This window comes from Dipodomys merriami, unplaced genomic scaffold (genome assembly GCF_024711535.1).
Source record: "Dipodomys merriami isolate MVZ:Mamm:240054 unplaced genomic scaffold, mDipMer1.0.p SCAF_2, whole genome shotgun sequence".
Classification (NCBI taxonomy): domain Eukaryota; kingdom Metazoa; phylum Chordata; class Mammalia; order Rodentia; family Heteromyidae; genus Dipodomys; species Dipodomys merriami.
The window spans coordinates 61,560,754-61,580,157 of NW_027203381.1; the positions used below are offsets into that span (position 1 = coordinate 61,560,754).

The 19,404-nt window shown below is 43.1% G+C and overlaps 1 long non-coding RNA gene across 1 annotated transcript; it reads left to right on the forward strand.

Moving 5' to 3' along the window:
• The first annotated feature begins 5,515 nt into the window (after positions 1–5,515).
• LOC138831640 (uncharacterized) lies at positions 5,516–8,985 on the forward strand. Its single transcript, XR_011373407.1, has 3 exons — positions 5,516–5,605; positions 7,998–8,297; positions 8,774–8,985. It is a non-coding gene; the product is annotated as an uncharacterized lncRNA (long non-coding RNA).
• Positions 8,986–19,404: the final 10,419 nt, after the last annotated feature.

Consider the following 19,404-nt stretch of genomic DNA (forward strand, 5'->3'; position numbering starts at 1 on the left):
TCACTTTAGAATGGTGCTTCCTAGAAATTGTTTTATTAATTTTCACAGGACTATTTAAAGAGCCACCCTACCAATGGAAAGTGAGAAACTCTGGTTGAAAACATCATAGGTCAGAACAACATTAGCCTTTTTGCCACATCATTCCCCATTCACACCGAAGCAGGCCTCAGGGTCTTCTTCTTCAAGCTGTGGATCTGGGTAGGCCCCAGAGAAAAGTGTCTGAGGAAATGGGAGTATAGAAGGTAACAGCCTCTGGAAGAATTTGGCCCCAAAGCCAAAGACTCCTCAATCAATATGCATAACTTTCATCATTCTTATTTTAATCAACGAAACGGAAATGAAATTCCCAATGTAGTTTTAGTTTAAAAAATAAATTACAAGTGGTATATGATATTCATGCATACCATTTCCTCTGAAATTCTTTTTAAGAATTGAAGAAAATAACCATATAACGTACTGGAAAGAACACTAGCCTAGGAGTCCAGAGATTTCGTTTCATGCCCTAAATTTATCACTTGGTAGCTGTGTGATCAAAGACAGTCAGTTTCCAGCTTCACCTCATGTCACTCATACATGAAATGAGAAGTTGACGACATGAAAACTCCCTTTAAAGCCAATATAAAGTGAGCCATTAATTCCCTGCTTAGTGATGAGGATCAACCCATCCATTCATCCATCTATCCATCCTAACCATAAATGCTTACTGGCTTTTTCTGTGGACCATGCCAATGTGATTTGAGCCCTTGTGCCCTCATCCTGTTGGCAAGTACTACCATGTTTCTAAGCACCCAGACTTAGTGGATTCTGACCTCTCCTTCCCTCACATCCTCATCATCTTCAACCAGTCCTTGATTCATCCTACCCCACCCATACCCTTCCCACGACTAGAATAGCCTTACTAGTTCTCACTTGAGCTACTGCAGAAATTCCTAGGCCATCTTCTAGCCTCCACACTCTTCCTTTCTAATCTACCAGGTTTACTATGGCTTTGAAATTTGAATCAGTATTTTCTTTTGTTTTTGTTTTGGTTGGCTGTAGGGCTTGAACTCTGGGCCTGGGTGCTATTCCCGAGCCTCTTCCTGCTCAAGGCAAGCACTCTGCCACTTGAGCCACAGAGCCACTTCTGGTTTTGAGATAAGAGTCTCAAGGACTTCCCTGCCTGGGCTGGCTTTGAACTGTGATCCTCAGATCTCAGCCTCCTGAGTAACTAGGATTACAGGCATGAGCCACTGGTGCCAAGCTGAATTAGTATTTTCTGCAAGTTTGCTAAATACCAGACCTTGCGCCTGGATCATAAAGACTGCATAGTCTAGTTTCTTCTGCTCTTCTCATAAAGTCTTCCCCCTTAGTTCCCCTCCTTCATGCTTCTAGCTTCTCACACATCATGACTTTTATGATGTTCTGTCTGCTTCTCCTCCTCCTCCTTTCTCTCTGACAGTACTAGAGTTTGAACTCAGGGCCTTGTACTTGCTAGGCAGGCATTTTCCTGCTGAGTCAAGCCCCAGCCCTCACTTGTTTCTCTTCTTGACCAGACTGGGCCATGAGAGGCCAGGATCAGACAAATACATATCATCCTTCCATGCTAAATTCCCTCAGAGGCTCCCTACTGCCCTCAGGAGAAATCCTGACCTTTGGATGAGGCATTTAAAGTCCTTAAGAGATGGATACTATCTTTCCAATTAACTCTGTTAATAAATGGGTATTCTTTCCCACATCTTCCTCTTAGCCTCACACTCCAACTTCTTATCTCAAATCTCCCCCCAAGGCCATATAACAGCTTGACCTAATCCAGTGTTCTCACTTCCACTGCCTCAGAGGTTAAGCCATTCTTTCTGGGAAGGCCACAAAATACTGCTTCTCATCCTCTGCCTGCAGGGCTTGTCTGGAGGAGTCTATCCTCTCTTCTAGGTCTAGTTCAAGTTCTCTCTTTCCTAAGAACCTTTGCAGACAAGCAATCTACCCATTCAGAATTCATTGTCATCTGTTCTCTAATTCTTCTTAGAGAAAATGTCCTAAAATATGGTGGGGTCTCTTTTACAGAGGCTTGTGAACCTTTCTGTCTACCTGCCATACTACCGTCTTCTCAGAAATACTTCAGCCAGATGCTGCGGGTGATGCCTGTAATCCTAGCTACTCAGCAGGTTGAGATGAAGAGGATCAAAGTTTAAGGCCAGCCTAGGTTTTGTTGTCAGCTGGTGGGGGTAGCATAGGGGAAGGAGGGCAGATGAATGGGGAAAAGAAGGGTAGGCAAACAATATTTAATGTACATATATGAAAATGGAGCCAGGTAACTTGAGGGCATGGGTGGGGTTGGGAGAGATGGGAAGAACAATACAAGGGGTGATATTAATCGAGATGCATTGTACTCATAAACTGAAATGTTGAAACCCCTTTGTACAACTCTTTAAAGTTATTTTTTTTCAATTTACAAACTTCTCTAGACTATCTTCACCAATGAACGAGTTAGGCATGATAGCGCACACTTGTCCCCCTAGCTATGTAGAAAGCATAAACAGGAAGATTATGGTCCTGGCTAAGAGCAAGACCCTGTTCAGGAAATAACTATCACAGAAGGGCTGGAGGCATGCCTCAAGTGCAAGTACAGGGCCCATGTCACTGGGATTTTTGAATTCTCTGAAGCTCAGTGATTAACAGTTAGGATAACTCTCCACTGAGCTGTTACGGCTGTTAGCCCAGACATTATGATATTTCTTGCTCAAAGCACACCACGAAACTGGACTCAGAGTGCCTAAGTGAATTACTCAAAGCTCCAGCAAGAAAGACAACTCAGATTTCGATAAGGCAACTTTTTAATGGCCAGACAATACTGGTTCCCCATGAGGAGCAACAACACCTGCTGGGAGATTTCCAAAGGAGTTGGCAACTGATCTTGTCCCTGAAGATTACATATAAATTTGAGGGAGAAACAAAGGAAGGGTAGACTAGTGAGAGAATACAACTGGAGCTAAGTCTCCCATAAAATGAATTAGGATGTTCCCCAGGAGAGGAGAGAGCCAGACTGAAGGCATTTGATGGAAGGATAGCTCTTGCTATTGTTCAGGGGTGAATGTTAGAAGAATCTAATTGAGACACGTGCTGAAGAAAGATTTTGTAGTAGCTGGGCACCAGTGGCTCATGTTTGTATTCCTAGCGACTCAAGAGACATCGGAGGGTCATGGTTCAAAGCCAGACCAGTCAGAAAAATCGGAGCGACACTAATCTCCAATTAACCAGCAGAAAGCCAAAAGTAGAGGCATGTCTTAAAGTGATAGAACTGCCAGTCTCGAATGAAAAATGTAAGGGATGTCCATGTCCTGAGTTCAAGGTTCAGTACCAACATACACAGAAATTTTTTTTTGTAGGAATGTAATGAACACTCCCTGAGCATTTTCTGTACTCATGTCATTTGAAACTCAGTCTTGGCCTAGAATCACTGAGCCTTTATGAAGGCTTAGAAAGCCCAAATCAAAAGTTTGAGGCCCTGAAAGTGAAACTTCCAGTCCTTAGAAAGTTTCACTAACCAACTACTTTCATTAACTGAGGAAAAAAAAATCCAACAAGATAAACTTAAGAAAACTAAAATATAAAGAAAACCAAATCTCCTTCAGTTCCAAGAAGCATGGTTATTTTCAGTAATATGCCTCCTACAAGGAAACTTCAGGACTTCCATGATGTCAGTTTCATTTCCAGATGAGAACTTTCACCTTCTCCTTCCTTAAAGAGAGAGCCAAGGTCCCCACCCCCACCCCCGACAATAGCTATGGTCTGAAGACAGAGTCATCAGGCTGCTTTCCATATTACATTGGATTGTTTCTTGTCCCCTCATATTTTGTATTGGAATAAGCAATAAGCAAGTCCACGTCACCGAACACATTCATAGGACATTTGTTGAATCAGTGAGTTGGAAAATGGCTCAAAATAGAGCTGGTAAGCAGAAGTTAAGCATGATGGAGTAGAGAATTCATTCAACATGGGGCCAGACAGTGGGATACTTCCTCCTCTGCAAAGTTATAGTTAGGTGGTCCTGAGCAGTCACTTCTTTCTCTTTCCAGCTCTGACATATCTAGCCAGATCTTCATTATGGTAGGAAAATAAGAAATCTTTCAGGTTTTTTGGGTGATGTGTGATGTGATGTGTGTGTGAGCACACATGTGTGTGTGACAGTACTAGGACCTGAACTCAGGACCAGGGTGCTGTTTCTTAGCTTTTTTACTCAAGGCTGGCACTCTACTGCTTTAGCCACAATTCCACTTCTGGCTTTTGGTGGTTAATTGGAGATAAGAATCTTATGGACTTAGCCTGCCTGGGCTGGCTTTGATCTGTGATGCTCATAACTCAGACTCCAGAGTAGCTAAAATGACATGCATGAGCCACCAGTGCCCAGCTTATATATAGTTGGTTATTAAAAGGAGTTACTCAAAGAAATTTTCGTATGTGCATAGCAAGCTGAGGATAAAGATTTGTCACTTTATTTGTTTTAATTTCTCCCTAGGGTCTTTCCACCTTGATAATATCAGCATTTGGGGTTGAATAGTTCTTTGTTAGGAGAGGCTGCTCCGTTCTCTGCACCATGTTTTGCTACCTCTCTGACTCCACTTCGTACTGGTGACATCCACTCCCTTCTCCCCATCTGTGGTACCTTAGTAGGTCTCTAGACATTGCCAAATGTTCCCTGAAAACAAAATTGCCTCTAGTTGAGAAGTGCAGTTCTTTGTTCACATTCCCAACACAAACTATATAGAATAACATAGCTAAGGGCAGATAGGAGAGGAAACTAGGCAGAGAAGCTCTCTCTACTCCTAACAGCCTTGGAATGGGGGTGTGACTGGAAACTAAGGAGAGCTAGAAGTGCATTGGGTTTGGAGGCAGAAAACACCATCTGAGTCTCTATACTATCATTGATTGGCTGTGTGACCCTCATTATCCAGCTTTGGCTGACCTTTAAGGTCTTCATGAATCTAAAACATGTAATACCTTTCCTTCATAACTATTCCTACAATCCTTACTCATGTTAATACACACATCAAATTAGGGTTGTTAGAAGACTAAGAGTTATGCATGTGAAAGACACCCTAAGTTAAAAGGCACAGAATATATGCATGTTATCCCTCTATTTGCTTTTATTATTATAATTATAATTATTATTATTATATCTGGTGGCAAGATTTGGACTCAAGGCCTACATGTCCACTCACTTAGTGGGCACTCTAACACTTGAGACACGCTTTTTGCTAATTATTTTGGAGATGAAATCTCACAGACTTGTTCTGCTGGCTTTGAGCCATGATTCTCCAGATTTCAGCCTTCTGAGTAGCTAGGATTACAGGCCTGAGCCATGATATTACTCTAAATTTTCTTTTTTTCTTTTTCCTGGGAAAGCAAAGGAAAAGAACATTCATTTCTGGATGGATTTTTCTGTCCAGAGTGGAATGGTGACATCACAGGGGCCACTAGAGCAGTGATGAAAGCCAACAATGAATACTGTCAGGGAATATAGTCAGCATGCCAGTTTCAAGACTTGACTCCGCTGGGCTCTGAGTTAATCTGCATTTCTCTCACACACATGAGCTCCTATTCAAAGAAAGTGTCACAGGATTAGGCAAAGGCAAGAATTTGGCTATCATACCTGAAAATAATTCAACCTCTTCTACTACCTCTTTCTCCAACTAGTCTATAACCCTGGATATCTAGTGGTCATGTCTTCAACAACTGACACTTTCATAACTAAAAGAGGCTGGCAGTTTCCTCAGTGTCAGTGTTACACGCTCTGTTCGACAATAACGTCTACAGTGAGTGGCCCTCCCCATGTCTGGGGCCAAGTTCAATCAATGTAGGTCCATACTGTCCAGTTCTGGGAACTAATATTTCAGCAAATAGGTAAGGCAGCAGGCTGGTGACTGTCCAGAGATCTTCACTAGCAGGTCACTCAGAATCAAACTTCAACTTTCTTTTCTTTCAGTGTTTTCTTTTTCGAGACAGGATCTTAATGTGTTAGCCTAGGCTAAAATCTTCCTGCCACCACTCTTAGAGTACTGAAATTATAAACATATATTGCCACATCTGGCTAGGCTAGAATTTTCTATTAAAAAGCAGATCTTTCTAGGATTGCAGGTCAGGTTTCAGTTGGAAGGAATAATATAATTCATACTTGTAAATGGTTTGGTTTATGGACCATTTGTCCATCCTTTCAGTGTAAAGGGCACTTACTCCTGGTGGGGCTGGAAGAGATGAGGAGAAGGATGAACAGGGTGACATGGACCAACCAAGATGCATTGTCCGCATAAGCTGACAGGTTGAATTGAAACCTCTTTGTACAACTACTTAACGATAATAAGAAAATGTATAGATCAGAGAGATGCTTTTATGACATAGCCTTGAGCCCTATATAAAGTTCATTGTAGATATCCTGTTCTACCTCTCTGACTTTATGTAGCTGAGATTCTACAGTATTATGCAGCATTTAATACTGCACTCTACAAAATTCTATAGGTACAGAAGGGCAGGATGTGAAAAGTCAGTCTCTCTTCCATTCCATAACTTTCTCCCAATCCTTCTGGAGAAGTCCTATGTCTGCCATCATACGTTTTTGGAGTGAACTAATAGCTCAAGGTTCTTATGAACTACATAGAATTACCTATAAGGAGGAAATAGGTCCCTAGTGCAATATATCTGTGCCAATAAAAGATACAATCATACTAGCCAAGGGGCTGGTGGCTCATACCTGTAATTCTAGCTACTCAGGAGACTAAGAACTGAGAATGGAGGTTTAAAGCCAGCCTGGACAGTAAAGTCCATGAAACTCTTATCTCCAAATAACCATCAAAAAAGCTAAAAGTAGAGCAGTGGCTCAAGTGGTAGAGTGCCAGCCTTGAGCAAGCAAACTAAGGGACTGTGAGCCCAGGTCCTGAGTTCAAGATCATTACGGGCATTTATGCGCACACACAGAGAGACAGACAGACAGACAGACAGACAGACACACACACACACACACACACACACACACACACACACACATACACACATTATTATACTGCCTTATCTGTCACTTAATAGTTAAAGTTATCTTGTCTTTCTAAAGAATTTTCCCAACTGACAGTAATAGTTGGAGATACCCAACCAAGACACAGTGCCTTAATAGGCTATTGTCCCAAAAATTTCTCTAAAAGGTTCTCAGTACCCAAGGGGATTCACAAAATTCTGAAGCAAAAAGAGATCAGATTCTGTGGGTCTCAGGGTTGTAGTCACGAAAGACGTGTACCCGGAGCCCAGGCCCCTCAAAGACAAATCTCCCCTGCTCCTAAGATCAGCCCTAGCAAGGACCTTTCCCTCTAAATCTGCCGTAGGAATGTGTGGGAAGGGTGCTGGTAGGAATTCCAGCCCAATTGGTGCCAGTTTAAAGAAAGTCATTTCTCATCTAACTTTGCTTAGAGGGCTATTCTGTACTTAATCACATGGGGTCCTCTTCAAAAGCATCTCCCCACCAAGTAGGAGAGCAGGACTTCGGATGTTTCTTTTTTTCTTTTTCTTTTCTTTTCTTTCTTTCTTTCTTTTCTTTTTTTTTGGGGGGGGGGTCCGGTCGTGGAGCCTGAACTCTGTTCCTGGGTGCTGTCCCTCAGCTCTTCAGCTCAAGGCTAGCGCCCTGCTACTTGAGCCACAACACCACTTCCGGATTTTTCTTTTTTGCTTATGTGGTGCTGAGGAATTGAACCCAGGGCCTCATGCATGCAAAGCAAACGCTTTACCACTGAGCCACCTTCCCAGCCCCTCGGATGTTTCTTGAATGGTGGTGCTATGTGTGCTGATTTACTGCTGATTTACACTGCCACAAACCCTCTTACTTGGGTACTGACCACCCACCACCTCACTGGGTGGGGGGGGGGGGAGGAGGGTCCTCCTTGACAGCCCTTTCAAGAGTTTTCCAGGAACTGCTACAGTTTGGAAGTTTATTTGTCAGTGAAGGGAGCTTCCCCCTCTGCTCTCCCTCTTTCTCCTCCCAGTACCCATCTGATAAAGTTACAGAAGGCATCTCAGATTCACAACAAGCCTCACCAGCCCCCCACTGAATAACACATCGTCTGGCAACAGGAGGCGTTTGATTACATTTGGAAGGAATGCCTGCATCAACTCCAGTTGTCCCTGGATTGCAACTGATGGGCCTCACGTGCTGCAGCCAACAGTTTGCCTTCACCCACTTCCCTCTCGGCAATGAACCTTTCTCTGGGAAAACAAGAAACCTACGTGCCATCCTGAGTGAGAGACAAACAGGGGCTGTATCCCAGCATCGCATCCCAGGCGTGGTAAGCAAGAATACACACTGTGGGATTTGCAACAGTAAATCATGCTTCTATCATAGCCAGAGAGAACCTCTTTCAACCACTAACACAACCATATTCAATTTCTCCTGTAAATATCAACTTGTGCCGTACATCCACCATGTTGCTGTCTTCTTTAGCAAACTTTTTCTTCTTTTTGTCGGTCATGAGACTTGAACTCTGGGCCTGGGCACTGTCCCTCAGTTCTTCAGCTCTAGGCAAGTGCTCTACCACTTGAGCCACAGCACCACTTCCTGTTTTCTGAGTGGTTTGTTAAAGAGTCTCATGGACTTTCCTGCCTGAGATGGCTTTGAACCATGCTCATCAGATCTCAGCCTCCTGAGTAGCTAGGATTACAGGTGTGAGCCACCAGTACCCAGTTTAGCAAACTTTTTTTTTTCCTTTTCTTTTTTCCCCCCTCTTTTCTTTTTTTTTCTTTTCTTTTTTTTTCTTGGTGCTAGTACTTGTAAGGCCCATTCCTGGATGGCGAACAGACCTCGCCCAGTACCTGCGTTACCTAGGCAACTGGGACACCTGGAAGAGGTCACATCTGCATCCACTGAGGTCACATCTTAATCTGATGTGACCACACCTTTTCCCCACCTTGTCCCACCTCCTCTTTCCTGGTCCCACTTCCCTTTACCTGGACACACCTTTCCCCACCCCTACCCTATATAAGGCCTAACCCAGGGCCAGATGCTCTCTTTTGGAGTGCCAACCTTGCCTGGTCCCAGCAGATCTACTGAATAAACTTACCCCTTACCTGAATACCACGTGCGTGCTGCTGTTCTTACTCGGCTACCTCTTTTTAAAAACCTAACAGTACTAAGACTTAAACTCAGGACCTGGGTGCTCTCCTTTAGCTTTTTTTGCTCAATATTGGTGCTCTATCAATTTAGCCATAGTTCCATTTCCAGCTTCCTCCCCTCCCCTCCCCTTTGGGCAGTTATTGGAGATAAGAGCTCATAGACTTTCCTACCTAGGCTGGCTTTGAGCCACAAATCTCAGATCTCAGTCTCTGGCATAGCAAGGATTATAGGTGTGAGCCACTGGCACCCACTTCCTTTAGCAAATGTTTGTAACCTCCCTCCTTCCATTCCTGCTTATTTACTCCATCATTTTTCTGTAGGAAGAACTGTGCTTTTTCAAATACATCCATGTTCCATTCTCAAGTGCTGAGAACATGACATTTTACATGGCAAGGGAAAATAAAAGTTGCAGATGGACTTAAGTTCATTCCAGCTGATTTGAAATAGGGAAATCTGTGGCTCCCGTGAATTACTAAGGTTCATAAATAGGGATGACCTGAATCACCCTGTGGCATATTGAGAAAGATTCTGCCTGACATTGCAGGCATTGAAGATGGGGAAGGAGGCCATGAGCCATGTAATTCATGTAGATTTTTCAGTCCAGACTGAAATGGATTTTTCCTTACAGTTTCCTGGATCTTAGTCTGATGAGACCACTTTCAGATTTTGGATCTCCACAACTATAAGACAATATGTTGTGTTGGGTGCCAGTGGCTCATGCTTGTAATATTAACTACTCAGGAGGCTGGGATCTGGGGTTGAGGTTCAAAGAAAGCCCTGGCAGAAAAGCCCATGAGACTATTGTCTCCAACTAACCAGCTAGAAGTAGAGGTGTAGCTCAAGCGGTAGATTGCTAGCCTTGAGTGGAAGAGCTAAATGAAAGCATGAGACCTTAGTTCAAGGCCAGTACTGGCACACACAAAAAAGAATTAATGATGGGGCTGGGAAGATGGCTCAGTGGTAGAGCGCTTGCCTTGCATGCCTGACGCCCTGGGTTCGATTCCTCAGCACCACATAAGCAAAAAGAAAAAAAGCCAGAAGTGGCACTCTGGCTCAAGTGGTAGAGCGCTAGCCTTGAGCTGAAGAGCTGAGGGACAGCACCCGGGCCCAGAGTTCAGGCCCCACAACTGGACCCCCCCCCCAAAAAAAAAGAATTAATGAATTTTTGTTGTTACAGCAGCAACAAGGAACCAATACTGTCTCTGTTGGTCTTCATGTGCCAGTCCTGATGCCTGATGCCAAGGGGCATTCCTGAAGCAAATGTTTTGTATGCACCCTCAGGGTCCAATTAGGGAAATTAATGCTGCTTCAAGTGTTTAAGCAGAGATTATTGAGTACAAGTCATTAATTACGCGGGTGATCGAAAATTGGAGGAACTAACCCAGATATTGGCAAGAGCAGAGATTGCTGTTCTGGTGCTACTAGGCTAGACCAGGGGGACACAGGATGAAGGTTGTGTTATTGGAGCCCAGAGGCCAATGGACCATGGTGGGTCTGTTCAGCAGGAGCTGGAACCAAGGAGGACCCATAACCCCACTAGAGAAGCCTGTTGAGGTAGAAAGGGAAAGAGAGATACATCCAGTTGTCTTCCTCCCTCCTGTTTGCCAGCATCCTTCCAACACTTCCCATTGGCTGCCTAGCTGGAAGTCAGCGATGAGAGTATGGATTTCCTGTACCTGGCATGGTCTCCTGGATGCTTGTTTCTGCCTTATTTGATTGATGAGTTGACTTCATCTGGGTCTCAGCTTGTCTCACGTGGTCAGATTGTTTCTTTTTCCATCTAAGTAGGTGCTCCTCACCTCAGTCTCCACAATTTCCTTATTTTACTTTTTTCATATTATCTGAGGCGATCTTGGTTCTGTGTTTACTTGTTTAGTATAACCTTCCCTGGCCTGCGAGCTTTTTGAAGCAGGGATTCTGTCTGAGTTCTTGATATATCTTTTTGTTAGCATAGACCAGGTGTTTACCAAAATCTGTTTCTCCCTGGGAACAAAGCAGGTCTCATTTCCTTTACAGGTAGGTGTGACAGAGTTCTAGCTGATAGAACTTAAGTGAAAATACAAGGCCCAGCTTCCAGGCATGGCTGTGAAAACCTCCCATGCCCACTCCTGCAAGTTTTCCTCTCCTGTCAGGTACTAACAGGGCCCTAGGGAATGGTGGAGGAACAAGATGAAAGAACTTTGGGCCCTCAAATGACTAAGTGCAAGAGAGTTGCCCCAGCAACCTACATTCCATCCAGAACTGTTAGATGAATAAGAAATAAGTTCTACATTGACTCATTATATTATCCTGACTAACTAAAACAATCCCCAGTGCCAAGAATAGTATCAGGTTCATAATTGGCCTTCAATGAATAGTAAATGAATGATTGAATATTAGCCACACAGCAATAAGGTGTTCAGTGATAGGATATCTTTTTTCCCACCCTCTATGCTCCTCAATGAAGTACCTAGAGAGGAAAGGGTTATTTTAACCACTATATACCAAATGCACTTCCATTGTCCCTGACGTTCAGTAGTTGTTGTATGGAGTTTCTAGGCTGTACAAAGGAAGCAACGACTGGCAAAGCAGGATCTGAAATCATGTGTCTTTGTTTTTGTTGTTTGTGTGTATATGCCTCTGTGTGTGTGTATGTGTGTGTGTGTGTGTGTGTGTGTGTGTGTGTTGCCAATACTGGGGCTTGAACTTTGGGCCGTACATTCTTGCTTGTCTCTGCTCAAGGCTGGTATTCTACCATTTGAACCACCCTCCCCCTTTCCAGCTTCTTTGCTGGTTAACTGGAGATAGGAGTCTCCTGGATTTGTCTGCTTAGGCTGGCTTCAAACTCTGATCCTTAGTACTCAGCTTCCTGAATAGCTAGGATTACAGGAATAAGCCACTAGCACTGAGTTGTAAATTGTTCTTAATAATGTGTTCTATATTGTTGTCACTATCAATGTTTGCACAGCTTTGTAGAGTTTACAAAGGGCTCTTCACTCGATCCTTCTTTACAACAACTCTGAGAGGTAATTACTATTATGATTCCCATTTTACAGATAATGAGTCTGAATATCTTGCACAATAGCTAGCTTTTTTTTTTTAAGTGATCAAGATGGGATTCATTCCCTGTTCAATAAGCCTTTTTGAGTGCTTGTAATTGACTAGACCCACTGGCTGCTGAGGCCAGCGAAGATTGCCTGTGTTCTCAGCTCAGGTGTGTTAGTCAGGCAACTGCTGCTGTGGCTGTGTGGCTTACTGCATGTTTCTGGGTGGTCTTCCAGACCACTCTGAAGTCAGCAACATCAGAGTGAGCCTTTCCTGAACTCTCCCACTTGCCCAGGCTAACAGCCTCGGTGTTCTGAGCCTGCCCTTTTCCATACATTCTTTTCTCCTTCCCATGCCAAGATTTCAGCCAATGAATTAGAGTGGGTTCCAGGCCATTTAGCTCAGTCAGAGATTTGGGTGAAAGTTTCCTCCCACTCACCCCAGGCCTCAGATAACCCTTTGGGGTGTGATCAGCCCATGTGAAGGAGAAGCGGGTGGAGGAAAGCTAAAATCATGGAGATTTTTCAGGCACAGGACTGGAACAAAAGTTTCTGCAGCTGCCACGTTTACTCACATTGGTCTGACTGGATAAAGTATGTCGGTGACAGGTTGGTTGGAAAATTTAGGAGAGAAAGCCAACAGGGACATAACTTGTTTCAACAGAGAAGCCTAAAGCCCCTGGAGAGTGGCTGGCAGGCTGAGTTATTTGTCAGGGCAAATAAGGCCAGCCCTGGTGTCTGAAGGTGCCCCTGGATGAAGAGAAAGGGCAATATGAGATGGCCAGGTCTGTACAGGGTCTCAGCCTTTCCCACCCTAGAGACTCTCTGTGCCTGGCAGCTTTTCTCTGTAAATAAATCCTGGCGGCTCCCCCAGTGCAGGGTGCCCCATGAACAGTGCATCTGAGGTGGGGTGAAAGACAAATATGCCTTTTCATAATAGCTTTACACCTGGAGCAGTGGAGGACGGGTTTATTACCTTGGTAAACAAAAGTGAGAATTCAAGCAAAGTACAAACTTTGCCCAAGGCACTTCTGACAGTGCACCTTGTGTTTTTGAAGTGAACTCAGTTATGCTCAAGATGTGAAGCAACGGGAGGCCGGGCCTGCTTCTTTCTTTTCTTCTTTCTTTTTCTTTTTTCTTTTTTTTTCTCTCTCTCTCTTGTCTGCTTTCCAGGGTTTGGAAGTTCTTTTGCGTGTGTGTGTGTGTGTGTGTGTGTGTATGAGAGAGAGAGAGAGAGGAGGGAGAGGGAGGGAAAATGACAAAGAGAGACACAGATACAAAGAGACAGAGAGAGAAAAAAGAGACAAAGAGAAAGAGGGGAAGAAGAGGGGGAGAAGGGAATTTACTTTGGCTCTGGCTTTTCCCAGCATTTTGAAATTGTGCTGTTTAGCATTAAAAAGAATGTGAGCCAATGTATACCATCTCCCAGACATAATGTACTGTTCACAGTTCCTGGTGACAGTTAAGTGTTTGTGGGAGACAGGGTGAACCAGTTTGGGAATCACACAGAGATCTAGGGTTTTCATTAAAATGTACTTAAATTAAACATTTAAAAATAATAAATGTTGATTCATTGCCTATTTTGTGCCAAGTACAGAACCCTAAACTTTCAAGTGACTCTGTTTCATTTAGTCTTCACAACAACATGAGGCAGGGATATTAACCGAAAGGTTTGTGTTACAACAGTGAGTACACGGAAGCCATGGTTAATGAAGTGATTTGGGCCCCAGTGGTCTCCTAATTTAGGCCTTTTTGCACTGTCCTTGGGACTTTTGCTTGTCTGGTGTCCTGTCTCTTTGTTTCTCTTTCCAACAACTCCTGTTCCTTCCTTATTTTTCTGCTTCCTCTCTACCTGTGCTTTGGTGAGCCTCTATTCAAAGGATTTCCCCCCTTCTCTCTCTCTCTTTCTGTTTGTATGCCATGACTGGGGCTTGAACTCAGGGCCTAAGTGCCATCCCTTAGCTTTTTCACTCAAGGCTAGTGCTCTACCACTTGAGCCATTCCTCCACTTCCTACATTTTGCTAGGTAATTGGACATAGAAGTTTTATGGACTTTTCTTTCTGGATTGGCTTTTATCCTCAGGTCTCATCCTCCTGAATAGCAAGAATTAAAGGCATGAGCCACCAGTGCTCAGCGGAGTTTCCTATTCTTTACAGCCTCCTAGCCATCTGGACATTCTTTCACCAGCCAGTACCCTGTGTAGTCAAGTGCAAAGGCTTTGATGTATTTCCCTTTAACATACCCACTCACATCCACCCACATACCCACAACCCCCCCCCCATACATACACAAGCCTGGAAACAAAGCTGATGGCAGAAATGAAGCAAGAGCACACCTCAGGTTTAGCTAGTTCTTCAAATTCCTCTGCATCTTTCTGTTCCCAGGGTGAATAAATCAGATCCATTTTAGCAAAAGCATCTAAACTTTTGTGATTCTCTTCCCAAACAAGCCTTTGAGCCTGGAGAACTTTGTCCATCTCTGCATGTTTGTCCCTCCAACGTTCAGCCAGAGCTTGCCTGTCTCATGAGGCCAGTGACATTTTAACTCTTTTATCCACAGATTAATTCCCAAGTTTCTGAAATAAGAAGAAGTTCATGTGCGGGGAAGGTGGCTCTGTGGTAGCGTGCTTGCTTCACATGCATGAGGCCCTGGGTTCGATTCCTTAGCACCATATAAACAGAAGAAGTTGGAAGTGGCACTGTGGCTCAAGTGGTAGAGCGCTAGCCTTGAGCTGAAGAGCTGAGGGACAGTGCCCAGGCCCAGAGTTCAGGCCCCACAACCACCACCAACAACAACAACAAAAAAGTTTATTTTTGCAAGCAATCTCAAGGAATGTACAAGCTTGCACCAGTCTCCACAGATAAAGAATTCCTGGAGGAAACTTATTAAATGTGAAAGTGATGTCATGAATGCATTGTCAGCTCAGCCATTTTAAGGTACCATTGCACTGTTTTCTTGGGCTGTGCAGGATTTCAAAAGAAAGCCCAGTCTCCTTCTTCCAACTCCCCTTCCACCATCAACCCCTACCACTGATGTCTCTTTAATTACAGTCCTAAAGGATTGCCTTTGGCTTTATTTATTGCAAGCTTTTAAAAAATTATTGGAACACAAATACTTTGTGCAGTTGCAAATGGCTTAAACATGATTCTCATGCTGCTACTCTTAAGAGGAAAGAAACAGGGATCTCTGGGCTGGGAGATAAGCTTGGTCAGGGATGCTTGCTTTGGAGATGCTGCTGAAAACCCAGAGGAACCAGTAGTGAAATGCTAGCCCTTAAATGACTGGAAAATCACCCTTAACCCCCTTCCCTGCCTCTCACTGATGCTCACAGTAGAACAAGCTAGGCCAAAGCTAACATAGCCAGTCAGTAACAGGCCTCCTCAACTCCTTGGCCAGGGCTCAAAGCTTTCCATGGTGTCTATTAGTCCCAGAGAAAAAGACAAAGACCCAGAGATAAAGACAAAAAAACTGGCCTTCCATTTTGGCATAGATCCACTAATCCTGGCTTTTCTTCACTGCTTGTCAATAAATATCCATCAATGGAGTCCATGGAAAGAAATGTTCCTCCTGACCAAAATGGAAAGAGGAGACTCATCCCAAAATAACATATTTAGTACATCTTTACTTCGTCATTGTTTTAGACTAGATAAGCATGGATTAAAAAGAAATTTATATCCCTTTCTAACTTAGAATTAAAAAGAAATTTATATCTCTTTCTCACTTAGAATTTCATTCCCATTAGCTTTTAAAATTTCCTTGTTGATGACTTCCAGGTGTTATGAGTCCCTGGCATTAAGAAGTGCACTTAGGTTGGGCACCAGTGGCTCATGCCTATAATCCTAGTGCTCAGAAGGTGAGATCTGAGAATCATGATTTGAAGTCAGCCTGGGCAGAAAAGTACACGAGAGTCATAGCTCAAATTAATCATATACACACACAGGCACAGACACACAGACCCAAATACACACACACACACACACACACACACACACACACGCTCAGGGACAGAGCTCAGGCCTTGAGTTCAATAATGGCAAGAAAGAAAGAAAGAAAGAAAGAAAGAAAGAAAGAAAGAAAGAAAGAAAGAAAGAAAGAAAGAAAGAAAGAAAGAGGGAAGAAAGAAAGAGGGAAAGGAAGGAAGAAAGAACTAGAGAAAGGAAGGAAGAAAGAACTAGAGAAAGGAAGGAAGAAAGAACTAGAGAAAGGAAGGAAGGAAGGAAGGAAGGAAAGAAGGAGGGAAGAAAGGAAGGGAAAGAAGAAAAGAAAGAGAAAGGAAAAAGAAAGAAAGAAGACTGCACTTATCCCATAGCTAAAGACTAAACTGAAGTAACAGAGAGATCTTTGAATATTTATTAGGTCTAGAAGGAGCTTTGTGTTGCTCTGGACCATATTCTAGATGAAGGGACTGAGTAGTTAATTCTAGGCCACTCAGTTCCTTAATAGATTACATGCCAGAAGAAAGAAAGCTCCTTCCATTTCATAATTACAATACACGTCCCCTTGTAATACTGAGATGATTATTATTATGTAATACATGAATGATGCCCAACTCCAGGGGGCAGAAGACTTATTGCAGCCTGGTTAATCCACAGTAGTCTGCATGAGGTGTGGACCATGAATTATCCTCACCATCTAGTATCACATGGAAAAGCCAGTGCCCAGAAGTCAAGAGGAAATTTCCAAGCTTATAGGATGAATTGGCCAACACTCTGTGGCAACTCATTGTCTCATTGTCATTAGCTGAGGAATCAGGATATAAGTCTCATCCTTTCCCTCTTTCTAACCATTTGGGTGACCTTGGACAAGTTCCCTCCTCTCTGCATCTCAGATATAAGATTTCTAAGAATATCTCAGCTCTGAATGCCTCTAGGTTTTGTGTAAGGCTAAGGGGGTATTTTGTGTCTAAAACATGATTGTGAAAAGCCAGAAATCAACTGCCACTTTCATATACCTCCAGAATTCTCAGACTGGAAAGGATCAATGAGCTCCTCTTCAAAGATATAAAGTGTCTTTGGTGATTTGTATGGAAAATGATGAAAATAAATTTCCCCCCACAATTTTCTTTTTAATCTCAGTGTCTGTAATCACTTGTCTGTGCACAAGAACAAGCATACAACACAAGTAACTGATAACAGACACATGAGAAACTTGGAAGGATGGTATCTTCATTTTATAAGAAAATGACATGATATTTGTTGAATATTCTGCATGCCATTCAGTTTCTATATACTCTCTTATTTAAGATCTATAAATGGGGCTGTGGATATCTTCCCATTGTCTCCCCTCTTGCTGGTAGGACCAGCAGTGGTCCTACCCTGAGATGCCTTTTGAAGGAAAGGCCTCTTCCAGGAATGAATGAGTGACCCAGAAACTCAGTTTGAAACAAAATTACCTTTTGATAAAGTTGAGGGAGAGTTGATGACAATGGACATTTTAATTCCTAGGTAGCTACTCTACCTTTCTTTGCAGACTGGAAGTTTACATTGCCAGTGCTCCATAATCAAGATTGTATTACTGGACAAGAGACTTGCCAAGTATGTATCACCTGAAAGCCATCAGCATGCTCTCTGGGAGCAGTAAATACTAACAATGTAACACACCCCTGGACAAGCCTGCTTTTCTTCCCAGCCCAGACAGATGCCTCTCCCTGGGTGGAACTCTATTCTGTGGGTCTCTCTGAGTAGAGGGCTGAGCCTGACTCAAGGGAAGAGTTCCCACACAGGTGCCAAGCATGCAATTAGTGTTTAACACTTTGTGTGTATGTGTGTGTGTGTGTGTGTGAGAGGGGGGCGGGGAAGAGACCCTCATTTGGATACAAGATCTCCCCATGTAGCACTGTCTGGCCTTGAACTCACAACCTTCCTGCCTTAGCCTTCTGAGCTGGGGCTATAGAATGCCACCACAAGTAACTAACTTTTTATATGAACAATGGAATACACCTCTTAAACTATACTTTTGCATGTAGAAAACCTAACCTCTTTTAATTTTTAATGTGGCTGTCACCTTCTAGTTATCAAATTAGAATAAAAATCCAAGTTTGGTTTTCAAATCCAAAAATTTGGTGCTGTGGAGTACTATAGGTTGTTGACTACAGGGCAATTGGACTTGCCCTATTCCACTATATGTTAGGACTACAGGAAATTAAAAACCTCTGTCTTATATGTAATCTGCCAAACTTTAAATATGCACATGGAAAGAAGAAAGTGAAGCTAAAGAAAAATATGGAAAAAGTAAATGTGTAGAAGAAAAATGATGAGAAATCAAAGTTGCTGCATTAACAGCAAGGTCAGATGCCTAGAACATTCAAGGGAAACGCCAGAGCAGCAAGGTCAAACACCTATATTTGCTTCTGTGGCATTGAACCTCTGAGCAGACAAACTCAAGCGATTTACTATTCATGCAAGATGGAAAAGTATCCATCTTACATTCAATGCGTCATTAAGTATCCATTATGGATATGATACAAATGATCCGTATAAGCTAAACTATGAGAGGGTATTGTAATATTTTACTTTATGGCTAGTCTTGGAGGAGATGACTTTATCTCATCCAAACTGTCATTCACAGATGAGGAAATTAAAGCTCCACTAAGAGAAATCCTCTAGTTCTAAACTGATACTAGTAGATGTGAGAAGAGTCCCCCATACATTGTGTCTTCCCATCCATGAAGCATTAGGACTCTTTGGTATGAGTTTTCATCCCAGTGTTTTGCCAGAACCCACAACACTCCACATCTCAGCTGTTGGATGCTAAAGCAAGGCAGCGGGAGTTTGGTTAGCTGAGGCTCTACTGGCCCTAATGTGCTGTTGCTGGACCTAGTGAATATCCCAATCTTCCTGGTACTTTAGTCCAAGCTCATTAACATTTTTCACTCTTGCGACACAGAGCTATCTTTTCCACCAGCCCCTGCTACATCTCAAAGTACCCTAGACAGGGACTTTATAACAGTTCTTTCTTGTTTCAAATCTAAAGGGGAAAAGGAATCCAGAGATTGAAGTAGGAGTAGCTAAGGTGATTAATTTCCCATTCCTATTCAGCAATTCCCATTCATGAATGTTTCCCTCAGAATAGAATGTCACCAGGGTAGAGGGCCTCTAGCAACATTCTAGTTGGATTTCCTTTTGTCCTGGATGAAATCGAGGACCTGGAAGGGGAGTAGCTTTGAACTGATTCAGTATAAACTGTGAGCCTGAGGGCACAAAGATGGGGCTGAAGAATACTTCTTTCATGGTATTGATAGCCTATGACTTGGTGATCCA